Source organism: Suricata suricatta, chromosome 1, assembly GCF_006229205.1.
Source record: "Suricata suricatta isolate VVHF042 chromosome 1, meerkat_22Aug2017_6uvM2_HiC, whole genome shotgun sequence".
In the NCBI taxonomy this organism is placed as follows: Eukaryota; Metazoa; Chordata; class Mammalia; order Carnivora; family Herpestidae; genus Suricata; species Suricata suricatta.
This window is the reverse complement of record NC_043700.1, coordinates 169,498,179-169,526,089: the sequence shown is the minus strand read 5'-3', so window position 1 is coordinate 169,526,089 and position 27,911 is coordinate 169,498,179. Positions and strand designations below refer to the sequence as shown.

At 34.1% G+C, this 27,911-nt stretch overlaps 1 long non-coding RNA gene across 1 annotated transcript; it reads left to right on the top strand.

Moving 5' to 3' along the window:
• Positions 1 to 1,402: 1,402 nt before the first annotated feature.
• Positions 1,403 to 22,785, top strand: LOC115285801. Its single transcript, XR_003905703.1, has 4 exons — positions 1,403 to 1,591; positions 10,449 to 10,511; positions 22,331 to 22,412; positions 22,581 to 22,785. It is a non-coding gene; the product is annotated as an uncharacterized LOC115285801 (long non-coding RNA).
• Positions 22,786 to 27,911: the final 5,126 nt, after the last annotated feature.

Below are 27,911 nucleotides of genomic sequence, written 5' to 3'. Positions count from 1 at the left end.
AAAACACTATTTGGAGAAAAACATACATGAAAGACTATTTTAAGAAGCAGACAAAGCTTAGCTGTAAGGTTGGAATATGAAATTTTATAATCTACTCACTCCTTTTTCCTTTATGGTGCCTTTCTCATTCAGCGCCAGGACCAGGTTTTATGTGGCCATAAAATATCCGTTTAATTTCCAAAAAATTGAGCTAAATAATAGTGTTTCCTTCACAGAGAGAATTATTTTATTAATGAATGTATAATAAATAGGCTATTAGTTTCAATATTGCTTATTAATTTATTTTCACAAGTACTTTAAGAAAATTTTGACACCATAGGGACATTCACAGCACTGAATAAAATGCCTCAATCGTAATATAATTAATAATAAATTCTGGATTTTTAAGTATATTTTTATTATTTACAACTAATTTCTGTAACTATTATCTTGTTTAAGCTCCACAACTGGGTCATAGAGATATATTTCCCTCCATATTGCAGAACTAAAATAGATGTAAGTGATTATACAATGTGCCTAATGTCTCATTAGGAATGAGTTAGAAAAATAACTTAGTTTAATTTTTTATGCTTATTTTCTCATTTCAATTGTTATTTATTGATCACCTGTCACTTGCTAACAGTTTTCCCAAGTTCTGGGAGGTAAAAAAAAAAATAAAAATGCTGACTCTGCTGTTGGTGAACTCATTCCATCATAGAAGAGATTTATCTCTTAATTGTAAACCAAAAGGGAAATAAGATATATGTCATAATGAAATTATGCGCAAGCAATGGTGTGCTGGAGAACCAGCTCTCAGCTGGAGGGCGGGAAAGTGAGAGGAAGAGCCTGGTTTGCTCATTACTATAAGTATTTTCACCATGGCTGATTTAAAGCTCATAGCAGTATAAATATCAGCTTGAAAAGTCCTGAATAGTTAGCAATCAGCTGGCACAGGTGAAAGCTGGCTTCAGTTCACCACTGGAAATATGATGGAAATGTAAAGGAACAATTGATTAATTTTGCCTAGAATAGGATGGGAAAAGATTCAGAGCACAGAGATTTTGAACTAAGCCTTGAAGAGGAGCAAGATTCTTCTTGTCCAGAAAACAAGGAAAATGAATGGTCCCTGCAAAGGAAATGGTATATGCAAATTTAAGAATTCAGGGACAGAAAACTGGAGGGGGGGACGCAGCTGCATAGGAAAATCCTGAACTCATGTCTTCAAATGGACATACCAAATCTATAACCACATAGGGATCATGCCCCCTGAAAAAGATGTAAAAACTAGATTGTTTACATAACAAAGAATAACAGAACATCAAGATGGGTAAAAAAAAGACACATACATGATGTCACAAACACCTCCAAACATGGTGTGGTGACACACCAAAGTGAGGTATCTCACCCTACAGATACTTCTCTCAGAGGAGTGAGGGGTTGGTGTCCTACATTGTGTACCCCAGCCCTTGGAATATGTTCTGGAAAGACGAGACCCCAGAAAGCTGGAGAAAACAAGACTGATGTTCGGGGATCACAGAATGCTTTAGGAGGCTGAGATTATATGTAAAGAAGATTCATTTGCTAATCCAGAAACATTGGCTGAAGGAGCAGGGTATGATTGGGACTCTCCCCTGGGGTAGACTCATTGGCAGATGCAACTGCCACATTCTGTTCTAGCCTGCTAGAATAGATGGGCAAATTCAAATGTGACAGCCTCCTATCCCCTTTCTGGGATAGATAGGGACTACTGATTGGAGCACTTGCTGAGACAGGAGAGCACAAAGAGTTGCAGTCTCCCCCACTTTTTGGGATGAGCAAGCAGGAACAATCATGGAGTTCTCCTTCTCCTTAGTTAAGTTGGGAAACATGGGTGTTGCAACATCCCCTCATTCCCTGGCCAGGGCTAGTGAACATAAGCTATTGCAGCATCTTCCCACTCCCAGCCTACAGCCATGTGCAGACAGGCAATCTTGCTGCATTGTTGAAGCACAAGGGCATATGCAGACAAGATATCTTCCCACTGCATTTCTGAAGCCAGCCAGTGTGTGTGCCAGCCCAACTACACTCTCCAGCTGCCTTGTTAAAGCCAAGCAGGGTTGGAATTTCAGAGCTCTGTGGGACTGTAACAATCAGAAAGACAGCTCTTGGCAGGCCACAACCTCCGGGACACCACACAGACCTCAAACTGAAACATAACCCCAGTCTTCCTGTGAAAATGTTCTATTGGCTTGCAAATTTAGCCCGAAGGACAGGTACAGGTTTCCTTTTTTTTCCTGGAGTCAAAAAAATCACACCCAAGGACGATAAACAAGGAGACACAATCCTTGTGCATCCACTTGGTCTTGTTATAACTTTGCAAAACTTCCCAGAAAGAATTATCTCTCAGGGGACACCTCCAGATCTCCTGGTCTGAAAGTGAATAGGGATTACAACTGTGGTCCAACAAGATTGTATATATTTGCATATTTTAAACTCTGCTGCCTGGGGGTATGGCTGCCAATCAGCCTGAAACTAAGTGCCAAATGAAATGCCTCCCTTTGGATCTCTGCCAGTTTTTGGCACACCCTCAACAACTGGTACAAGTTAAGTATAAATCAGGAGGCTTAGATAATCACAAAAGTTTGAGAGACAAAGAAAAACTAGGGTAAGGTTGAACATGAAAGATCATAACCTACACAAGGCTACTTCAAGGCTGAGAGAGTTAGCTGTTTTACCTAACACATAAAAACAAGCAAAATCTCATCAATAGATGAGAAAACAAAGAAATAGTTTCCAACTGAAAGAACAAGACAAAAATTCAGAAAAGGACCTTAATGATATGGAAACAAGTAAACTACCTGATAAAGAATTCAAAGTAATAGTCACAAAGACAGTGAACTCAGGAGAAGAATAGATGAGCACGGTGAAAACTTAGCAAAGAGACAGAAAACATAAGCAAGTACCAAACAGAATCACAGAATCGAAGAATACAAAATCCGAACTGACAAATACACTAGAGTGGTTCAAAAGCAGATTGAATTAAGTAGAAGTACAGATCAACAAACTGGAAGCTAGAGCAATGCAACTCAGAGCAGCAAAAAGGAAAACTAATTTTTAAAAAAGAAGATAACTTAAAAAACCTATGTGATTGTACCAAGCAGAATAGCATTCACATTTTAGGGGATAGAGAAGAAAAAACGGGGCAGAATATATATTTGAAGAAATAATGGCTGACAACCTAAAGAAGGAAACAGAGATACAGATCTAGGAAACCTAAAGAGTTTGAAATAAAATGAACACAAAGAGGGCCACACCAAGACATATACAATTAAAAGGACCAAAGTAAAATACCAGGAAAATCCTATAAGACTATCAGAAGATTTCTTAGCAAAAATGTGCAAGCCACAAAGGAGGGCCATGACATATTCGAAGAGCTGAGAGGAAGAAAACTTACAACCAAGAATACTCTACCTGACAATGTTATCATTCAGACCCTAAGGAGAGACAAAGAGTTTTCCAGACAGGCAAAAGCTAAAAGAAGTTAATTACTACGAAAATAGCTTTATAAGTAATATTTAAAAAAAAAACTTCCTTAAGATGAAAAGAAATACTAACCAAAAAAAGACATATAAAATTAAAAATCTCACTGGAAAAAGTGAGATTAATCAAGGATTATAGAGGATTAATCACTTATAAAACTACTTAGAAGGTTAAAAATTAAAGTAGTAAAGTTAAATAAAATGGCAATAATTGGTTAAGGGATATATAAAAGATGCAAAAAATGGCATAACAAATATAAAATATGGGGGAAAGTAAAAATATAGACTATTGGAACGTGTTCAGGTTTAAGTCACTAACAACTTAGACTGTTATATACATAGGAGATATATATGAACCTCATGGTGACATAAAGCAAAAAGTTCTATTAAATACAAAAGAAAGTGAGAAAGGAGCTTAGACATAACACTAAAAATGATATCAACTCCATAAGAAGGAAAGAAAAGAAAAAGAAAGGAATGGAGAAAAATTATAAAATCAGCCAGAAAACCATGAAAAAGAATGACAATAAGTAGATACTTGTCAATGATTACTTTAAATCTAAATGGACTAAAGTCTCTAATAAAAAGAGGTATAATGGCTGAATGGCTTAAACAAACAAGATAGATAGATGATAGATGATAGATAGATGGATATCTAAATCTTAAATAGATGTAAATTATGTCTTACAAAACTCACTTTAGAAGTAAAGATACACACAGATCAAAGTAAAGAAATGGAAACAGTTATTCCATGCAAATGGAAATAAAAAGAGAATTGGTGTGGCTATATTTATATCAGAAAATAATACCTTAAGACAAAAACTGCAATGAAAGACAAAGAGCACTAAATAATGATACAGGTGTCAATCCAGCAAGAAGATATAACATTTATAAATGTTTATGCACCCAACATAGTAGGACCTAAATATGTAGAGCAAATATTAATACCTAATGGGAAAAGTTGACAACAATATAATAATAACAGAAGACTTTAGTTTCCCACTTGCATCCACCAACAGATCATCCAGGCAGATCAATAAGGAAATGTGCCTTAAATGACACATTGGACAGATGAATTTCATAGATATATACAGAGAACATTACATGTAAGAGCAATAAAATACACACTCTTCTTAAGTGTATATGGGACAGTCTCTAGGATAAACCACATGTTAAGCCACAGAAAAATTTCAACATTTAAGACTGATTATCGGGGCACCTGGGTGGCTCAGTCAGTTGAAGGTTTGACTTTGGCTCAGGTCATGATCTCACAGTCATGGGTTTAAGCACTGCATCCGGCTTTGTGCTGACAGCTCAGAGCCTGGAGCTTGTTTTTCGATTCTGTGTTTCCCTCTCTCTGACCCTCCCATGATCACTCTCTCTCTCTCTCTGTCTCTCTCTCTCTGTCTCTCAAAAATAAATAAAAAACATAAAAAATAATTTAAAAATGATATATCAAGCAAATTTTCTTGCCACAATATGATGAAATTAGATATCAATTTAAAGAACAAAACATGAAAACAACAAATACATGATTAATAACATGTTACTGAACTATTGGGTCACAGAAGAAATTGAAGGAGAAATAAAGTATGTGCAGATAAAAACAGATGCAATTTGGCAAAATCTATGAATGCAGCAAAAGTGGTTCTTATAGGGAGTTTCATAGTAATGCAGGGGCACCTCAAGAAACAAGAAGAATCTCAAATAAACGATCTAATTTTATACCTAAAGGAACTAAAACAGAAGAATGGAGCTCAAAGTTAGTAGAAGGAAGAAAATAATATCAGACTGTAAATAAAAATAGATTAAAATGACAATAGAAAAGATTAGAGAAACTAAGAGCAGTTTCTATAAAGATAAACAAAATTGACAAACCTTTAGTTAGACTCACAAGAAAAAAAGCAGGGCGTAAACAAATGAATCAGAAATGAAAGAGGAGACTTTACAACTGATAGCACAGATGTACAAAGGATCAAAAAGAGACTACTGGAAACAATTATATTTCAAAACTTTGGAAAAAATATAAGAGATGGATAAATTCTGAGAAACATACAAGCTGACAAGGGTGAATCATGGAGAAGTAGAAAATCTGAATAAAATAATTACTAATAAGGAGATTGGTCATTAATCAAAAACCTCCTAACAAAAGTCCAGGTCCAGACAGCTGCACTGGTAACACTTCCAAATATTCAAAGATTTAGTACCCATCCTTCTCAAATGCTTCCAAAAAAAAAAAAAAGGAAAGAAAGCAGAAAGTTCCCAAAATCATTATACAAGGCAAGCATTATAAGGCCTGATACCAAAGCCAGAGAAGGATATCACCAAGAAATTAAACTAATAACCTTAGTGAATCTAGATGCAAAATCCTCAACAAAATATTAGCATACCAAATTCAACAGTACAATAAAAGGATCATACACCACAATCAAATGGAACTTACTTCAAAAATGCAGAATAATACAATTGCAAATCAGTCAACATGGTATACTATGTTAACAAAATAAATGATAAAATTGTATGATAATCTCAATAAATCCAGACAAAAAAAGCATTTGACAAAATTCAACATCCATTTATGATAAAAACTCTCAACAAAGTGGGTATAGAGGGAATGTACATTAGCAATAATAAAGGTCATATATAACAAATCCACTGCTAACATAACATAATACTGTATATTTTTCCTTTAATATCAGGGACAAAACACGAATGCCCAATAATCCCACTTTTATTCAACATTGTATTGGAAGTAGTAGCCAGAGCAATTAGGTAAGAAAAACGAAAGGCGTCCAAACTGGAAAGAAAGAAGAAAGATTTTACTATTTTCAGATGATATTATATTATATTATGTTATATTATATTATATTAATTATATTATATTATATGGAGAATACCCTAAAGACTCTGCCAAGAAACTGTTAGAACTAAATGAATTCAGTTAAGTTGCAGGATACAAAATTAATAGAGAAAAATTTGTTGCCTTTCCATACACAATAATGAACTATTAGGGAGACAAACTAAACAAACATGTCCGTTTAAAAATGCATCAGAGGCTCCTGGGTGACTCTTTTGGTTAAGTATCTGACTTAAGTTCAGGTCGTGATCTCAGGGTTTGTGACTTTGAGTCTCACATCAGACTCTTCTGACGGCTCAGAGCCTGAAGCCTGCTTCTGATTCTGTGTCTTCCTCTCTCTCTCTCTCTCTGCCCCTCCTCCACTCATATTCTATCTTGCTCTGTCTCAAAAATAAATGAAAATTAAAAAAAATTAAAAATTGCATCAAAATATGTAGGAATAAATTTAAGAAGGTAAAGGACATATACTTTGAGAACTATAAGAATTAATAAAAGAAATAAAGAGGACACAAATATATGAAAAGCCATTTTGTGCTCATGGTTTAGGAGAATTAACATTGTTAAAATATCTGTACTAGCCAATGTCATCTACAGATTCAGTGCAACCCCTATCAAAATTGCAACGAATTTTTCCACAGAACTAAAACAATCATTCTAAAATTTGTATAGAACCACAAAAGACTAAATAATTAATGCAACCTTGGGAAAGAGAAAAAAAACTCAAGGTGCACACTCCCTGATTTCAAAATATGCTACAATGCTATACTAATCAAAATTCTATGGTATTGGCATAAAAACAAACTCTTCGATCGATAAAACAGAATAAAGAGCCCAGATATAAACGTACACACTGATGATCAATGAATTTACAACAAAGAAGGCAATGATATACAATTGAATAAATGGCACTGAGAAAATGAGACAGCTGTATGCAAAAGAGTTAAATTTAACCACTATTTTGCATCATATACAAAAACCTAATCAATATGGAAAAGACTTGAACATAAGACTTGAAATTATAAAACTCTTAGAAAAAAACATTGGTGGTAAATTCCTTGACATTGGTCTTAGAGATTTTGGTTTGGGGATTGGGGGGATATGACTCTAAAGGCAAAGAAAACAAGAGTAAAAACAGCAACAACACAGAAAAACAGATGGGATATATCAAATAAAAATTATTTGCACAGCAAAGAAAACCATCAACAAAGCAAAATGGCAATCTACTGAATTGGGGAAGATATTTACTAATTATATATTCAATAAGGGGTTAATATTCAAAGTATATAAAGAACTCATACATCTCAACACCAAAACCCCAAATAATCCAATTTACAAATGGGCAGAAGATCTGAATAGACATTTCTCAAAGAGGACAAATGGAGGGCCAACAGACACATAAAAAATGCTCAATATCACTAGTCATCAGGAAAATGCAAACTACATTGAGATATCATGTTACACTATTCAGAATAGCTAGTATCAAAGAGACTAGAAATGTCAATGTTGGCCAAAATGTGGAGAAAACAGTATTCTCACTCACTGTTGGGGGAAATGTAACATGATCCACTGTAGAAAACAGTACGGAGGGTCCTCAAAAAACTAAAAATAGAAATACCATATGATTCCATAATTCTAGTTTTGGGTATTTCTCTGAAGAAAATAAAAGAGTAATTTGAAAAGTTATAGGCACTCCTATTTTTTGTTGTAACATTATTTACAATAGCTAAGTTATGTGAGCAACGTAAGTATCCCCTGATAGGTGAATGGATAAAGAATATATACATAATGTAATACTACTCAGCCATAAAACAATGAAGTCTTACCATTTACAACAACATGGATAAAACTTGATGGTAATATGCTAAGAGGACAAAGTCAGAGACAGGAAATTTTTGAATGATTCTACTTATGTGGAAATTAAAAAATAAACAACATAAACAAAACTATACCTAAATTCATAGATATAGAAAACAGATTGGTGGTTGCCAGAGGGTGAGGATTGTTGGAGGGGGTGTGATGTAGTGAAAGGGGGAAGGGGATTAAGAAGTACAAACTCCCAGCTATAAATAAAGAAATCATGGGGTTATAATATATATTATGGGTACTATAGTCAATAGTATTGTGTTAACTTTGTAAAGTGACAGAGGATAACTAGACTTATTGTGGTGACAATTTCACCACATTTGGAAATATATATAAAGTGAAATCATTATGTTGTGCACCTGAAAGTAATATAATATTGCATGTCAATTATACCACAATAAAAAAAAAAAAAAAGAAGAAGGCTGGGAAATCATGGTCTGCTTTGGCATGTGTGAGCGGACCTGAGGCTGGAGCTCTAGAAGCTGAGTTACACTGAGCCAGATTTTTAAGGACCTTGAATGCTGCAAAAGTTTTGATTTTTCTACATAGAAAACTGAAGTCTCTGCAGGGACTCACAAAACCTATATGAAGAACAACCAACAGAACTGTCCAAGTATACATGGATTCTACTAAATGGCCAGACCTTTTACAAACATGGCAACACACTTACCTCATGCTTTTTCTTACCTCCTCCACTGTAACTGTTTGCTGAAGAAAGATAATGAATAAAATACATGGTGTGACATATAGAAGAATGCAATAATAGTCCTAAAAAAGCACATCGTAGTGGAAAGTTAAGCAATGAATGTAAAATTCCAATTTTTAATAACATTTCTTGTAATAAATATGTTCTTTAGACTGAATCACCTAAGAAATATCTCAGTGGTTCTTCTATTGGAGAAATTAGTTATCTAAGTAGATGACATTTGCTATTTCAAATAGTATCATATTTATAAATAATACAGATACATCAAATTAAAATAAGTAATATCAATCTGCTTTGTTCAGTATTCTTTCTTTATGCTACATTAAAAAAAAAGCATGTGGGGCAAAAATTGCCCATATCTGAATCTGATGTATCATCCTTTCTCTAGTCAAAACTGTGAAGAGGTGGGGCTCCTGGCTGCCTCAATTGGCTAAGTGTCCTACTTTGGCTCAGCTCATGATCTCACAGTTCATGAGCTTGAGCCCCAGGTCGGGTTCTGTGCTGACAGCCCAGAGCCTGGCGCCTGCTTCGGATTCTGTGTCTCCCCCTCTCTCTGCCCCTCCCATGATCATGTTCTGTCTCTCTCTGTTTCTTAATGATAAATAAATGTTTAAAAAAAGCTGTAAAGAGGTAGGCAAAATATTCAGCTCTGGAGTCAAAGCGAATTTTTTTACCTGCTTTCATGGTTAGACATTTATTAAAAGTTTCAAATTTAGTAACGTTAGGTAATATATTTCTTCCGTCTGGGAAAGGAACAATCTTGTAATCCATTAGAACAAAACCATCTGCATTTTAATAACAATTTCATTGGTCAATTATTTTTTTCCTTATTAATCTGTTGATGGAAAATAAAAACATATTGACCTGAGGCTTATAAATGAAACTTCAATGTGGGAAACAATTTTATCCTTGACAAAGTTTAAAAATTTGTATTAAAGAGTTTATAATGCAGAGTTAGGCACTCAGAAGTTTTACTCTTGTGCAAATAATCTTCCCTGGGAGTGTCTGGTGGTTGGTTAGCAATATTATGCTTGGTTTTATTTAAGCAAGATTCTATGAAGTTGGTGTTTTATAATGGAAACAAGCTCCACAAGAAGAGATAAACAGGTTTCCCTTGCTATCAGAAAATAGAGCACTTTCTTTCATAAGCTACAATGGCAAAAAACTCAGAAGCAATTATCATTTCATGAAAGTGAAAATCATATTGGATTTCTTTTAGGTTAATGTAAAACAGATACTATTACAGATTTTTTGTAAAAGCAAAGCAGCGTAAAACAAATTTTGGATAGCAAGGGAAACCTGTAATTAGGATCTAATAAAGGCCATTTGATCGTCAAGGGTTATTTTTCTTTCAGTACTGTGGTTTCTCCAGATACTAACTGTTTTCCCAATGACCCTATATTCCTCTACTAATTTTGCTATTTGGCTAACCTAATGATTTATAATCCACTTCCAAAGTCTACTTCATGCATGTTTGGAGAATTTTCATTATCTTTTTACTTATGCTTTTATTTTGTCCTTTTAGAACTAATTTGGAGTGGAATTACCATAATTGCAAGGGTAGCAGTGTTGCTGAAATTGTTTTAAGGTAAATACAACCATGAAACTATATACATATATTTGCCTTTAACTGTAACAGCTCACTTATTAAACCATTCTTGAGTTCCTTTTAATTTCAATAAACACAAATGCATTAAAGCTTACTGAAACTTATAAAATGAATGAATGGGAAGCTCTACAAGTCATAAGATAGCTTCTCAAAATAGTGTATCTTAGGGGCACCTTGTGTATCTTAGGGCTCAGTCGGTTAAATTTCTGGCTTTTGATTTTCACTCATGTCATAATCTCATGGTTTGTCAGATTGAGCCCTGCATCAGGCTTTGGGCTGATAGTGTGGAGCCTGTTTGGGATCCTTTCTCTCTCTCTGCCCCTTCCCTGCTCACTATCTCTCTTTAAACAAAACAAAACGAAACAAAACAATGCATCTTAGAAAAAAATTTTCAATCATAACATTTCCTAAGAAAACTATTGATGAAATTTTTTCAGTAATACGAAACAAATTTTAAGACATAATTTTAAGATGATACATACAAATATCTTCAACTATGGGATTCAGTTCAAGACCTTTATATGACTTCATTTGTAAGTTAAACAGTAAGCATATTTGCTTCTATTTTCCCTGTTTTGGAGTATTGTTATACTGTGAGATATCTTCTAAATGATTCTTACTTTTTTCCCCTTCCATAAGTAATCAGAAGATGAAAATTTTATCTCTTTATTATTTAAAGGCCAAAATGTTTGTTTCTACATACCTTGTATGAATATATATCTCCTAAGATATTTTTCTTGTAAGAAGTCAGTGATTTTAGACTTAGAAGTTTTTTTGTTTTGTTTTGTTTTGTTTTGTTTTTATAATTTATAAGACAGAGCTAAGTGTTTGAATGGGTTATTTTTTAAGAAAGGAGTTATATTCAGTCTTTTGTTTTCATTTCAACTTTAAATTTAGCACTTAAGTGACAGAAACTGTATTAAGCTAAACAGTTTACCAAATAAAGGTACTAAATATAATTTGGCAGAAAAGCATTTCTATATTTGTTCAGTTTCTAATCTTACTCATGGCTAAACACCTGTTTTATTTATTTATTTATTTAAAAATTAAATGACTTCTATTATGTTAAAAGTATCAATATATAAACTTATTTTTAATGCTTTTATTTCCTGCAATTCCAACAAAAGTCTACTTTATAAAGGGCTTTTCTACTCTCATACTTAATTTGGTAAGCCTTATCAAATATAAATGTCAAACACTCATGAACATAATTTCTAAACTGTTCCCAATAACTAGGATAAACATCAAAGTTATTTTTCAGTTATCTGTGTGTGTGTGTGTGTGTGTGTGCACAGAAAAGGGCAAAAGAGAAAAAAAGACATATTAAGAGAGACTGAAGTGAAATATTTTCCTTTAAAATATAACTGACAGTTGAAAAATTTAGTAAAGATGTTCATCAAATTAGGCAATGTAATATGTTTATTTCAAATGATTTTTCCATGTTAAGAATGCTATTTCAATATCTTTCAGTCTAGACTAAATCTGTATGAAGCACTTCATGAGAAAGCTTCACTTTTGAATTAGGGTATTAAAATCGCCATTTTAAATCTAGTATATAATGAGGATGCCTGATATAAAAAACAACGATCAAATATTTCTTAATTTGTTGATTTTTCTCTTTCAGTCTTTACCCTCTCTTTTTGCCTGTATTACTAATTTTATTACTTGGAGACTTTTATCTGTCAAGAGCTGATGGCTGTTGAGTATGATTCTATATGCACTAATGCTGTGAATACTTCCACATAATAAATGTGATAAATGATTTGGTGCAGCGAGTGGCGGTTGCATCATCTTGTCGTAACCCCAGGAAGACAGTCTGGTTCTGTGTATCTCAAATACGTTAGAATCAGGAAGGTTTGTGTTGAGATTTAAGCTCTGCTATTTTTCATTGATAAAAGCTTTAGGGCGTCCTGGGTGGTTCAGTCGACTAAGGAACCTCACTCTGATTTGGGCTCCAGTCAGTCATAATCACATGGCTCATGGAATTACGCCCCACATTGGGGCGTAATACCGACAGCACAGAGCCTGTTTGAGATTTTCTTTCTACATTTCTTTCTGTTCGTCAACCTCTTGTGCACTCTCTCTCTCTTTCTCTTAAAGTAAATAAGTAAACATTTTTAAAAGTTTATTCAGATCCAATCCATACACATATAATTTATTCAGATATAATTCACATGCCATAAAAGTCACCCATATGGATATAATTCAGTGTAACTACCAACACTATATAATTTTAGACATTTGTATAACCCACAAAACAGAATCCATACTCATTTGCAGTCCATACCCATTCCCATTCCTCCATCCTCAACCCCTGAAAATTGCAAAATCATATTCAGTCTTTATGGTTTTGCCTATACTGAACATTTCATATAAATGGAATCATATAACATGTGAGCCTTTGTGACTAGCTTTACTCATTTAGTCTCATGTTTTCAAGAGTCCTTCCTGTTGTAGCACGTGTCAATTCTTCTTTCCTTACATGAACCATTTATGGACTAAGTAATAGTCCATTGTGTTTGTATTTCTATTCACCTACATCAGTATGGTTTCTAATTTATCTTACAATCTCTTATATGACATGCTGGTCAGTAAGAAATGTATTGCTTATTTTTCATCTATTGTAAACTCACCAAATCTCATTTTAATTTAATTCCATTGTTATCCAAGATTTTTTTTTTTAATGATTTCAATCTTTTAAAGTGTTTAATGTCTAGGGCTCCTGGGTGGCTCAGTCTGTTGAACATCAGACTCTTGATTTTGTCTTAGGTCATGATCACAGGGTCTTGGGATAGAACTTTGGACTAGAACACACAAGATTCTCTCTCTCTCTCCATTGCCCTTCTGCCCCCCAACTCTCTGCTCTCTGTCTCTCAAATAAAATTTTTAAAAATGTGTTATGGCCTAATATATAGCCCATTCTTGAGAATGTGCCTTTGAGAAGAATGTGTATTCTGCTGTTGGTAGATGTTCTATAGATATGTTCGGTTTAGTTGGTGTACAGTGTTACCCACGTGTACAGTGTTACCCACATTTTCCATTTTCATATTAATATCCTTTCTATTTATTCTACTTATTAATACAAGTGGAATTTAAGTCACCAAGTATTTTTGTTGAATTGTCTACTTCTTTCAATATTGACAGATTTTTGCTTCATGTATTTTAGGGCTCTTTTCTTAGGTATATAAAAATGTTTTATGCCTTAATGGAATACTACTTTCATCATTATACAATGGCCTTATTTTCTTCTAACAAATTAGTCTATCGTGAACTATTCTGATGCTAATGTATCCACTCCAGTTGTCATCAGATCATTGTTTGCATGGTTTATCTCTTCTATTTTCAATCTCTTTGTTTCTTTGATTTAAATGTGTGTTTCTTTATGCCATCAAATAGTTGATTATCTTTTTTGTTTTGTTTTAATATCCATTCTGCCAATCTCTGCTTTTTGATTGGAATTTTTAATTCATTTACATTACTATAATTACTGATAAATTAAGATTTATGTCTGTCACTTTGCTATTTGTTTTCTATAATTCTTTTATTCTATTGGTCTTCTGTTTCTTCATGATTGACATTTTTATGTTAAAGTGATAATGCCTGGTATACCATTTTAATAGCCTTGCCATTTCTGTTTCAATATTTTTTGTTATTTCATTAATAGCAGTCCTGGAGATTATAGCTAACATCTTAATTTAAGACAGGCTAATTCAGATTAATACCCATAGTATAAAAAATATTTGCTAGAATAATGTTTCATTTCCCTACACTACCTTTTTGCTATTATTCTTACACAAATAATTTATATGCCCAGCAAAACAATCTTATACTTATTGTTTTATGCAATATTTTAAATCAGAAGAAGAAATGCATCACAGATATATATTTATGCTGCCTTTTATATTGTCCTATGTAGTTACCTTTACTGGTGTTAAATCTTCATGTAGATTTTTGTCAATATTTATTTCAATTTGATTGACAGTCATTAGTATTTCTTATAGGCCAGAACAAATGCTGTCAGATTGTGTTTATCTGGAAATATCTCAATGTATCTTTTTTACCTTGAATCACATCTTTGAGTTATGTAGAAATTTTGGTTGACAATCTTTTTCTTTCAGCATTTTGATTATGGTATTCTACTGCTTTTTGGCTTCCATGATTTCTGATGAGAAGGAAACTGTTAAGCATAGTGAAGATTCTCTGTGAGTCTTTTTTCTTTTTCTGTTTCAATTTTTTCTTTGTTTTGTTTTTATCAGTTTGACTATAAAATATTTAGATGGAGATCTCTTTGAGTTTCTTAAAGTTTGCTGAGTTTTTGGATATGAATGCTAACATTTTGCATCCCCTTTGGGAAATTTTTGGCTATTTTGCTTTAAATACTCATTCAGCTCTTTTCTTTCTCTCCTTTCCTTCAGTGTCCCCCATTATATGTATATTGGTACACTTGTTTGTATCTCACAGATTTCTAAGGTACTATTTATTATAAAGTTTATCTAGCTATTTAGAGTAATCTCTACACCCAATGTGGGGCTCAAACTCATGACTCCAAGATCAACAGTTGCATGAATTTCTAACTGAGCCGGCCAGGTGCCACATGGCTCTATTAATTTTAATTTTTTGTTGTTATTGTTCTTTGGACTGCATAATATTTTTCTAACTTTTTAATGTTTATTTATTTTTGAGAGAGACAGAGACAGAGTGAGGGGGGAAAGGGAAAGAGAGAGGAGGGAGACACAAAATCTGAAGCAGGCTCCAGGTTCTGAGCTGTCAGCACAGAGCCTGACACGGGGCTCAAACTCACGAACTGTGAGATCATGACCTGAGCCGAAGTTGGACGCTTAACCTACTGAGCCACCTAGGAGCCCCAAGGCTGGATAATCTTAATGGATTTATCTTCTGTTTGCTGGTTCTTTCTTCTGCCAGTTCAAATCTGCTTTTGAGTTCCAGTAGTGAGATTTTTATTTCTATTATTGAAATTTTCAACTCCAGAATTTGTATTTAGTGTATTGATAGTTTTTATTCAATGAGTCATCATTTTCAAATTTTCCTTTCATTCTTTAGACATGATTAGTTAAGTTTTATGAACATATTTATAATGCCTAGTCTTTCTCTGATCAATCCAAAGTCTGGATTTCTTTAGAGACAGCTTTAATGGACTGTTTTTTCATGTATGACTCATACATTCTTGTTTCTTTTTGTGTATCATATATTTTTTGTTGTTATTGAAAATTAGACATCTTTAATATTATGTGGTTACACTAGAAATAAGATCTCGTCTCCCCATTTTTTGGTTGTCATTTCTGTTTCTTCTTGGTTTTGTTTTGTTTACTGTATTCCTTAATGAACTTGCAATGTCTGTCTTCTTTGCTATGTGCAGCCACTGAATTCTCTCAACAGTTGTCCCAATGGTCATTTAACACTTGGAAGATATTTCTTTAAATATTTTGAAGTAACAAGTCTCTCAGTTCTTCTTAAGGTACTGTGTATGTTGTGGTAGGTTTTCAATATTACAGCAAGAAGCTTAAAGCTTTGTCTAAGCCTTCATTTTCTACTTGTGCAAAGCCTCAAGGTCACTGAAAGGTGAGACCTTAGGGACTTTGCACATCTTTCACTGTCAGGCCCATAACCTTGTACACGTGTGAGGTCTTCTAAATACTCAATGATATAATAGAAATTTTCAACATTCATGTGGACATATCATCTACCAGGGTTTCCTTTTAAGTGTTTTTGTCAACTTTTGTTGGCATCAATGGTGTACCACCTTAGGAAGATGTGATATTAAACAATCTCCATTGATAATTTTAAACAAACATCTTAGATTTGGAGATTAAAACAGTGTGAGTTCTGAGAAGAAATAAAGACAAACCCTGAGAATGAAGCTTTAATAGTGAGCTTCTATTCACGGCAAATAGTTACAATCTTGGAGGACTACAGACTTTGGGGGCTCCAAACTCATTATGTCCCCTCCAGTACATTTTAGGTGGCTGTTTTTCATAACTACCAGAGATGCAAGGCTTTGGAGCTAGATGTTACCCTTCTGAGGTAGGAAACAATTGTGAAAGTGCTATCGCTGTTCATGAATCCAATAAAGGTATCAATGACACTTATTCTAGTTATGAAAAAAGACTTGTTTGTATGGAGAATAAGAAGAATTTTCATATCACTAAGTTCTTCAGAGACGTACTGACAGATGCCCATCCTGGAATGCTAATAAACACAATAGAGCTTGTCCTAATGTTGCCACTGTTTACTATTTTTATTTTTGTCTTGAACTGTGAACATTACATTGGAATGATACCAAAAGATAAAAATACTGGTCAGAAATGGGGTTGCTATTCTGAATGAGAGAGCACATGGCTATCATAGGCCTGTGTGTATATTGTTTAGATTGGATTAAAAACGAAATAAAATTTTATTAAAAACCTTGTAATAGGGGTTTTGATAACTTTTTTTTCAATCTAACTCTCTATTCTTATATTTTCCAGTTAATGACCATTTACATGATCTGGTCCTACTAATATCCCTGTCACTGTCCTTGAACTACTTATGATGAAGTTAAAACAAATGTCCTTTAATACATAGACTAAGAGACAGTGTGGCACAATAAGAATTCTCACTTATGCATCGAGAGTTTTTGACTCTTGTTATATTTGTTATTTTTATGTATATGTGATAGCATCCTCTGTGACTAAGAAGTATCCCAGACCTCATGTAGAGTGCATCTTTTACCAAAGCATCTAGATGTGTCTCTAGGAACCCGAAAATATAATGTGTTTTATTTTAGTTATCATCAATTAGGAATTGATTTCTTTCAAACGTGATTTTGTCATTTATTTACTGGGTAATGGAGACATTTTCTTGAACATTGTCATATTTTATCAAATGAATATAGCACTTAGACTTTTGCAAACCACAGAGTATTTATATATTCGGTGTAGTGTCTCCTGATGACATCAAGGTTGAAAATGTAACTTTTAAATCTGATGTTCTTTCTAAGAAGATCACCTTTAAATAAGAATATTCTTTGCATGTATGCTATGTATTTGCTTCTTTTTATACTCTCTTTTACTTAGAAGTCTTATTTATTCATTTATTTTTATTTTTTAAAGTTATTTATTTTTTGAGAGAGAGAGAGAGAGACAGAGACAGAGACTGAGTGCAAGCAAGGAGGGACAGAGAAAGAGGGAGACACAATCTGAAGTAGGCTCCAGGCTCTGAGCTGTCAGCACAGAGCTCAGTGCAGGGCTCGAATCCATGACCGACGAGATCATGAGATCATGATCTGAGTTGAAGTCAGAAGCTTAACCAACTGAGCCTCCCAGGTGCCCCTACAATTTTTATTAAAAAAAAGAAAGAAGGAAAAAGAAAAACAAACAAAAAAAATACACACACACACACACACAAACAAAAGAAAACAATGTATCTTTTCCGTATGTCACCTCAGCTTCATTTAGTTTTTTTTCATTGTTATTAAATTTAGACATAGATTGAGCAAGTTTTATAGAGAAGTGATATAAATTGAATGATTCTCTCCCCATTTTTCAGACCTGTAAAATGAAGAAACATGAGAAGAGACTAGGGACAGAAACTTTATAAAATTATATGCATCTCTATTATGCTTTGCTAAGCTTGTGAGTTGAGAATAATAGTGACAACTCTTTTAAACTGAAAATACTGTCAGACATAATTCTATGTGCTTTCCATAATATATTAATCCAGAAAACAGCCCTATATTTTTTTCTAGTCTTTCTAGTGAGGTAGGTTAATTTATTATTATTATTTTACAAACGAGGAAGCAGAAGGCACACTGGGGTTATGTTTTCCACGCAAGGTTACATAGTAGCCTCTGGAGTAGATGGTCAGACCTTATGTGAAAGCACAAAAATTGTAACAATGGAAGAAATAAGGCCAGGGCAGCAAAACAGAGGTCATGTTTTCTTGGCTTGCATGATCATGTTTCCTCTTTGCTTTGTTGGGTCCTCAGGAAAATTATACATTTTATTCAAATATAGAATTAGGCTAATCTGGATGCTTGGCTGTCGGACCAGGCTCGTGTTTCTCTTGTCCTCTGTCTTAGCTGATGTTTTAAAGTGAGTATGTTAAGTGGGAAAATCGTGCTGTGTTTGCCCATCAATTTTAAATGTTTTCAGTTTGTCAGTTCTACATTATTTTAGGTATTACTTGAAGCGCATGTAAACTTATCGTATCATAATATATTCCATGGATTTGATAAGACTTTGAGTTCATTTGGGTTTTTTTTTTTTTTTTTTTTGGAGGGGGAAGCGCTTCTCTCCTGTTTCTCTTATACTAGCTCCTTACAGTGCCCCATTTCTTCCTCTAGATGTACTTACTATTTTAGTCAAATATCTATATATGGCTTCTATTGGCTGAGAAAAGGAGAAGTGTGAAAATGCCTCAGGCAAATACTAGAATTAATTTGATAGGACAGGATGAGCCAATTATCAGGGCATGATGGCATTTCTTTTTTTCCAGTGGGGAAATCCTAGGTAGCAAGTTGCAAGGTGACTGGTCCTCAGGAAATCACTGCCTATCAAAGGAAATCATAGAAGAAAGAGCCATTTGATGTCTTTATTGTTTAGTTATTACATAAAATGAAATCTGTAAACTGCTTTAACACTTTTCTTGCTCATTTACATATGTACTTTTTGAAGTAGGATAGTTTCCTAGCTACATTTAAAGATAGTAAATCAGACACAATTAAGCCATGATATTACTTTTTATTAGAAGACCGCAAAGCACACACACACACACACACACACACACACACACACACACACGAGACCAGACCATCCACATGTGTCCTTTTGTTGTCCTTGCTGTTAGGACTCCTAGGTCATTCTAAAACTGTTTATTCTTCCTGATTTGCATCTTACTTTGAGGCATCAGATGCTGGTTTGTGACTGTACTGTTAATGCTGTAACTGTCTGGTATCAATTGAACATACTTAGCCAATAATTTATTGGAAATATGCATTGAATATACATTTATGACAGGCATTTTACTGAGATTCTGTGATAATAAAAATTAGTTAAGTCACATCTTCATGGTCTTATAGGAGGAAAAATAAGGCAAATCTTAATCAAAAATTGCACATTAATGTAAAATTACTACCGTGATTAAGTGTACTAATACAGAAATGTAGAGTTGTTAGAATCTACAATATGTGAAATTTAATCTAAACCAGACGGCATTTGTACAATCTGAAGGAAGATAGAAGGTAAGAGCATGGGGGAGAACAGTGTGAACAGTCAAGAACCCACTTGGGAAAATGAAAAATCCCCAGAGAGGTGACGAAGAGTGGAGAAAAAGCTGCGTGGATATCATTAGGGAATGCATGCCAGAAGGAAGAAAGAGGAAACACTACCTTTGAAGCGTCTTAGGTACTTGGCATGTTTAGGGAAGAGGAGGAGTCCAGGGAAGGGGAAAGAAGATACTGTTGTGACAAGGATTTTCCCCTTGAGCCAGGGCCCCCTATGAGCCATTTTTTCTACTGAGCCTCAACCTTGGCCTGGAAGCTGTAAGGATTTCAACAAGCACTGACATAGACTCTAACAGTTCAAAGACACGCCTTTAGGAGAATCCCAGACTCCCTTAAAATACCTCCCTGAGAAAACTCAAGGCTGACAAAATAATTTACTGCTTGTCCTAGCCAAGGTCTGATGGTAGGTGTTAGGATAGGAGCCTGCCTTGATGAGTGCCAGAGAGCAAACACAGATAGGTTTCACATGTGCCCTTTTTCCCACTTTTGTAACTTTTTATGCCTCAACTCTATTCAGTTCCTCCTCCTTACTTCCTCATTCTTCCTTCACAATGCCCAGTCACCTCTACACAGATTAGAATTGGGCTTATCTCTTTGCCTATTGTTAGCAGATGACTAAATAAAATGTGTTTTCACTACTTTAACTGATGCCTGGCTGTGTTTATCTTTGATAGTATAGTAGGGCACAAAGTAAGACATTGTAGGAAGGAAACTGGACACACTGAAGCTTGTATTTCATGAAAAAAACCCTCGGATTTTACTTAGAGAAAGGTAGGAATTCATTAGAGGTATTGAGCTAAGAAGAGGAGATGATAAGATATGTTTTCCAAGAATCATCTAACTGCTATGTGGAGAAACACCTGTAGATGGATAAGGGGAAAAGTTGGGAGACCAGTGAAAGGTGGTTCAGTGGTACAAGTAAGAGATGATGGTGGATTGGTCTAAGTTAGTAGTCATGAAGAAAATGTAAAATGATGTATTGTCAGATGTCAGATGTATTCAAAAATATCACTAGTTGGAATTGCTAATGCACTGTGGAGTTAGATTTTAAAACCTATGGTTATTTATATGCATAAGGAAAAGTAAAGTATGATTTTACACTCTGCTCAGATATCTGTGTCAAATTTATTAAAGGATGATGATGTCTTTCCAAAATAATTAGTCCATGGAAGAAAAGACATTATTAAGCAATTAGCAAAATCAGATATACAGTATACATTTCCCACTTGATTTTTTCCACATCATTCAAAAGCGCTAGGTGATGAAGATAGACAAACTCAGTAGACTAATTAACAGGTGATAATGACAAGGCAATATTATTGAGAGTTCTCTTATGTAGGATGTCCTATTTTGTTCCCAAAGAAATACTACTTTTTTCCCTTTCTCAGACATTAAGAAAAATAATATGAGTTGAAGAGATATGTTTTTGCAAAATATATTTATATGAAAAATGAAATAAGCTAGTCATATTATCAACTAGATATTAGGTTTCTAGTTTAGTAGTCACAGCTATGAAACAAGTAGAACAAGAATCTAGAGTGTCTGGGATCTTTTTAAGAGATAATTCATGGCAAAATTTGTTTCAATTATTTGTAATGTATTACAAACAGCATCCTAATTTTTATTAAGTAGCATATACTCATGATGATTTTCCAGGTTCTATGAATAAGTATGTGTTTTCTTCTATCCATCCACCCATCCAATACTATCTAATGATGATGGAGATTTGCTTTATATATTTCTAAACTTTGCAGTGGAAAAGTCGTATATCTGAAATGTAGGTAGGAAATAGTTTGAAATAGCATGTTTTATTTATATTTAAATAATTGAAAAACTATTATTTTTATGATGCAAATAGAAAAAAGTAGTTGTCAAAAATTGTGTTTTAAATGCTTAATTGAAACTCTGTGAATTCACACTATCTAAGAAGTTTCTTTAGGAAAGTTAAAATGTGAGTGTGTATGATTTTTATGCTTATCCAAAAAGCAGTGACTTCTAAGGATTCCATTTACTGGACAAGAGATAGACCGAAGTTGAAATCAGTTTCTATCATTTATGTTTCGTCACGTTAAGCATGATATGTAACTTTTCTGAACCTCAGTTTTATCAACTCTGAAATGGGGTTAATAGTAACTGCATGGGACTCATACACAGATTTAATGTGATAATTCATGGCTTTCCAAATTTCATTGAAAACTTATACCTCGGTAAATATAAATATGTAGAGACTCATTATTTGGGCCTTATGGGAGTTCATTGTTTAGTACTTTTCACAAGATAATAAATAATATATTAGTTTCTCTAATAGATGCATTACTGCAGAAAGAAAGTTGTTTACTTTAAACACTGCCTTCCTTTCATACTTTGTGGTAGACAAAATCCTCAAATGACAAAATCCTTAAAATGACATTAAGCAAAAGCCTAATTTTTTTTGCTTAAAATTTTAGCTTAAAAAGCTAAAAAATTTTAAAGATGATGCATTTATTTACCAACAGTTTATTCTTCTATTGGGTTCCAGGTACTGGACTTGTTGCTGTATATGAAACATATTTTCTCCATGACTGTCAAGGACATTGGAGGGACGCTGTTGACAGAACATGGTAATGCTGAACTAATCAACTACTTTAGAGGGTTGCAAGCTAGATTACAAATACTGCATGCATTCATTAAATAATAACAAATTATTGTTTAAATTTGATTTAAACAAAAATCAACTTGTTTAAAATTGATTTAAACAAAAATCAGTTTGTTTAAATTGATTTTTTTAGTTAGTCTATAAAAAACATGGAGAGGAAGGTGTTCAAACAACCAAATCTCTAAATCTTCTGACAAGCTATGAAAACCGTGTATTGGATAGACTACAAGCAAGTTGAGGACAAGAGCTGTATGTGATTCATCTTTGTTTACGGAACACCTAACACAGTGTCCGCATATGCTGTTTTCAAAGATGTTTATTAAACCAAGTAGCAATGAGCTTGCTCGAGTTTTACTACTTTGTCCCAGTATATATTTCCAAACTTTTATAAAGAGCTATGATTTTAAATCCTTACTTCTTCATGTTAAGAGGAACATAATCTGAAAAAAATGTTTATCAGCAGAAAGAGCATGAGCAAGGGAGAGGCAGAGAAAGGAGAGAGAGAATCCCAAGCAGACTCCTGTCTGTCAGTGCAGAGCCCCATGCAGGGCCAGATCTCACCAACTGAGAGATCACGACCTGATTGGAAATCAAGAGTCAGACACTTAACTTATGAAGCCTTCCAGGCACCCCCTGCTGATTATGTTTTTGACTATTTTGGAATGTATAAACTGTGAAGAAAAGCTGTACAGTAAAACCTCCAGCCTCTCAAAGTAAATTAATCTCCTTGTTATATTCTTCTTTCACACTGTGTACGTTTCCTTCATACCAGTTATATCAATGGGTGGTTTTGGTTTGATTCTATAATGATTAAAAATATGTATCTCTTCCTCCATTAATCTGAAAGTTCCTTGAGGGCAGGTTTTCTGGCTATTTTGTTGAGTGCTACAGTTTCTTCAAACTCTTATCTAGTGCTCAAGCACACTGGACAGTTAATGCAAATTTATTGAGGGATTTATTGGTCTTTTGTCTATGAAATGCTTGTCAAAAAATAGTTTATTGGTAAATACCTTAATGGAAAATAACCAAGAATGGAAAGAACATTGATTTCTAAAATACAAAAGACACTGAAAATATAATTGTCTGACATATTCAGACTTCACCATCTTTACATTGACTAGGCACCAAACTAAAAGATCCATCATTTTGCCTCATCTGGTACTCTTCCATGTTGGCATTACATGGAGTAATCACATTTCAATTACTACATTATTTTTTCTGTGATACTAATAGCTACTCCACGAAACTACCACCATTATAATGTCCATTTTATTTATGAAACTTTCAAGGATCCATAACTTGTGCAACATCAGGCAGCGAGTACAGGCAGAGCTGGGGCTTAATGCTAACCTGGGTTTTATTACCCAAATTGGTAATAATTTAACTACAAAGTTAGAGAAGATAATGACTTAATACCTTGTCTTTTTTGTCCTCTTCATCAGCTCATGCTCTTCCTCAGTTCTATTAGCAGCAAAATTTAACAAGGAAATTGGGACTTTCTTATTCAGAATGATTAGGATGGAGAAAGGAGGAAAAGGAGCATGGGAAAGAGTACCGAATCTACTCCAAATAAGCTCCGGTGGTTAGCCATGGGAGACATACATGTGGATTTTAAACTTTTCCATTTAAATTTTAGGTCTTTAAGTCACAGAAGTTTCCATTAATTCCAGCTTTTAACTGAGGTTTATACATATTTGTACTACACTTTTTTCCTTCTTAAGTGTAGAGCACCAAGTCATTGTTTCTAGGTAAAGGAAATAGTTAACATTTCAGAGAGCAGTTTCAATTTTCTTATCTGTGGAATTTTTAGATGCATCCCAACAGTAATACACAGCCAGAAAGCAACATTTATTAATAAAGCAAGCTATTTAGGACAAAAAAATAATAATCTGAGGATTTTAAGACTGTAATTTTACTGATTTTTAAAATTTTTTAATGTTTATTTATTTTTGAGAGAGAGACACACAGTGTGGGAGGGTCAGAGAAAGAGGGAGAGACAAAATCAGAAGCAGCCTCCAGGCTCTGAGCTGTCAGCACAGAGCCCAATGCAGGGCTCGAACCCACTGACTGTGAGATCATGACCTGAGCTGAAGTCAGCCCCTTAACCAAATGAGCCACCCAGTGCCCCTGAAATTTTATTGTTAAGAAGATCCAAAGAGATATCTTGTTGAAAGCTATAAGCACTAGTGACACCTGGGTGGCTCAGTCAGTTAAGCGTCCAACTTTGGCCAGTTCATGATTTCACAGTTTGTGTGTTCGAACCCCTTGTCGGGCTTTGTGCTGACAGCTCAGAGCCTGGAGTCTGCTTTGGTTTCTGTGTCTCCCTCTCTGTGCCCCTTCCCCACTTGTGTTCTTTCTCTCTCTCAAAAATAAATAAACTTTTAAAAAATTAAAAAAAATAGAAAGCTATAAGCACTAATAAAACTACTTAATTGGATTTTATGATCCTTACAGATCTTTCAAAAACTTGAGATGCTATTTATCATGAAGGATATTTTTGTTTGCTTGTGGTTAAAGTTGAGACAATTCAGGATTTAGTGCATAATGTGCATGTAAATAACTATGGGTTTATTTGTATGTATACATGCCACTTTGAATTACAGTGATACTTTTATACTGATTTTGATGTGTTAGAGGGACCTCTGGTAGACTGATCCTTGCTTGAGATGCAGATGTCAGATATGTGTGAAGCACGTCATGGGTAAGACAGTGGCTGTGGTTGTTAAGTCTCTTATTAGGTAAAATGGTATCCATAAGGCTTTTGCATAAAGGGCAAATAATCAATCTTTGAAAGACCCAGTCCTAAGGACAGAGAAATATCATCTAAATATAGTGACTCAGAAATCAGTGGCAAAATTAATTCTGAGCATGCATAGTGTTTGTCACTCACATGTATGTTACTTTCATGGAAGCTGCATTTTTATCTGCTGCAATAAATATGTGAAATTTATCAATGAATGAAAGCAAATTCAAATAGTTTCACATAACATAATTCTAAAACACTGGATAATTTAACATAATACTCCCACTTCTGCTTGGAACACAGGATGGTTTAGTCCTCCATACCACATTACTTGTTCTAATAGTCATAACTACTCAATAGAACCAGGCTGTTGTTATTTCTGTATTAAATGTGAAACACCCATGGAACAGAGTAAATAAGTTGCATAAAGCTAAATACCTAGTTAGTGACATTTTTTAATGTTTTATTTTTGAGAGTATGAGCAAGGGAGGGGTAGAGAGAGAGGGAGACACAGAATATGAACCAGACTTCAGGATCTGAGCTGTCAGCACAGAGCCCGACATGGGACTCAAACTCACAAACTGCCAGATCGTCACCTGAGCCAAAAGTCGAATGATTAACCTACTAAGTTATCCAGGTGCTATAGTAACAATATTTTGGGTGTGATTCCAAATTGAAGCATATATGCACCTAACAAACTAAGCATAATGTCAACTTATCAATAATGTCCATATGTGTGATTATAAGCAGATGTGACAGGGATATTAGATTAGGTAACAACTGCTTGACGATCAGAGGAAGACACTTTTAAATAGCATCAGCATTTATTAGAAATTACAGTTCTTATTCTAAATATCAGCAATTGGTTTCTTAATATCTGGTTTTAAGAGTCTTGAGACATCTTTCTATCTTCATGGAAAGTGAAAGGTTTTGTAGTTGGTGTAGACAAAGACCATGAAGTTTCGGATGCACATTTGAAACACACCTGAGGACTCCTAGAAATAACAAAGAGACTGAATAATCTCAGAACTGGTGTTATTCCACATTGCTTGTAATTTCATAGAAGAGAAGAACTTCTTTCCTAATCGTGTTATTTGCTACCAAAGTTATTTACTTTGAGGAAATTCTAGGTGAATCTAACTTGGCTGCAATACTATAGCTCATAAAAGGTCAAATCATTCCTGGTATATAATATTTTTTTGGATTCCAAAAGTAATAATTATTGATGCATCTCATAAAATACAAATCTTCATGCTATAGTTAATATCCTCCTTGGCATATACGCATTTACAAAGCATAAGACAGAACTTTCCTATAGTTTAGTCTCCCCTTCGTATTGATTATAACCCATGTATCCTACTCATGGCCTCCTTTTTGTCAGCACCTCAAATTAGCTGTAGGCAAATTTATATATGAACATGAAATGAGGGCCACCAAGTAGAAAAGATTATAAATATTTCTAGATTAACACCCTTGGTTTTACATAAGAAGCCTATCCTTCTGTCTCAGTTTGTTTCCCTGATTTCCCTATGGAGGGACACATATTTAATTCTGTTATTTATAAGAGAGGAAAATAAATCCTTAGTTGTATCTACTCCTACTTGTAATTCATGATTTAGAAAAATCTATGTTGCATTTGATAAAGAAGCCCACATGGAAAGAACTCAAGGTAATGGGAGCTTTATGGGAATGAAACTAAGGCATCTCTAGAATTTCAAAAAAAGAGTTTAACAACTAAACTTCTGGAAGTCAAGGATGAGGCCTAGAATGCAAATCTTTGCCTTTCATCTTTATTCTCTATGGAAGTTGGTTTTTACTTTTTCGACATGTCATAAAATGTAGTTGCTGACAGCTCCTGAACACCACATCTTACAGTTTCAGTGGCAATAAAGAGAATGTTATGATTCTTTTTGAAATCTAAAAATCCCCAGGAAAATTTTTATTGGGCAGTTTGGCATAGGTGCTTGCCACAGGACGAATCACCTGTTGACAGTGGATGAGATAATGTTAGGGTAAATATAAGTTTCCATGATAACCTTATAGCATTAGTAGAGGAGAGTGAACATTATTCCAGAAAGATGTAGTCCATTAGAAAAAAATTCAACCAATTTGACAATAAACTATTATAAAAAAAATTCAAGTGTTCCCGCTGATATGTACTCTGTGCTAGTGCTCACCTCTGGAGTATGATTGGGTATAATTAATTTAAACAAAAATTTGAAGCTCCTATGTCCATTGTGCAAGAGAAATACTAAGATTTAGGAACCTTGAAGGAGGTAGCTATCAAGTTGCCAAGCCAACATATAAAGCTATGCCTTCTCTCCTAAATTGGATTTCTTTGATTTTACTTTCTCCTGACTTGTGGTTGAAATGAAAGTAAGGTTTTTTTACATTTATTGACCACAGTGTGGGCCTCTTTAAAACTCACATGTTCCTTCTGCATAGTTTAGCCTTATTGTCCTGGAGAGAGCCTCACATCATCACCCTATACTCTATAAATCCAAAAGTTTTCTACTTCCATATTTTCTTTCACTAAAACAAATCATAAACCCTAGCCAGAAAATGATTAGAAAAAAATGTGTTTCTATGTCTTTTGTTTACCGATAGGCATTATTCATAATAAACATTTGCATTATCAGGAGTCTACAGAGAATATTTAATAAATAAATAAATACATCTATTTATTTTTTGAGAGAGTGCGGATGCAGGAGCAAAGGAGGG